The sequence below is a fragment of the Morone saxatilis genome, unplaced genomic scaffold, assembly GCF_004916995.1.
Source record: "Morone saxatilis isolate NCDOM2014 unplaced genomic scaffold, NCSU_SB_2.0 Contig20, whole genome shotgun sequence".
Classification (NCBI taxonomy): Eukaryota; Metazoa; Chordata; class Actinopteri; family Moronidae; genus Morone; species Morone saxatilis.
In genome coordinates this window covers 24868997-24869534 of record NW_023339763.1, presented here as the reverse complement: position 1 = coordinate 24869534, position 538 = coordinate 24868997, and positions in this window count along the sequence as shown.

The window sequence follows — 538 nt, the reverse complement described above, 5'->3', positions numbered from 1 at the left end:
TGGCACTTTTAGTCCTCCATAATGGGACACTGTAGATAATGACATCAGTCCATTTCAGTCCTTCTATCATTGTCAGTGAATGGAAATGCTCCTACATGCATGTTTGTGCTGGGTTGCAGCTTCATGACACCATCTAGTGGACTGATAGTAGAAATACAGCTGCTGATGGCAGCTTCCTCTGCCTCACACTGCTGTCTGACTGCATTCAACTGACACTGATATGAAAGAGAGAATAACAGCTGATCTTCTTACAGGAGAAATGATGGAAAGGATGATTTCAGTTGATGTGCACATGAATGATTTGTGTTTCCTCTCCAGATCAAAGTGTGTGTGAGCTGATGTGGATGTGAGTTCAGCAGCATGAGTCAGTGTGAGGACAGAGAGGAGGGAGTCCCTCCCTCTAAAAGCACTCTGTGGGGGGAACGACCTCGAACTGAACCTGTGGACCTGACCCTGGACCTGAACCGTGAACCTGAACCCAGGCTGTGTGTCCTTCGAAAGCAAACCGGTCAAATTGATCTCTTCACAATAAACTTGT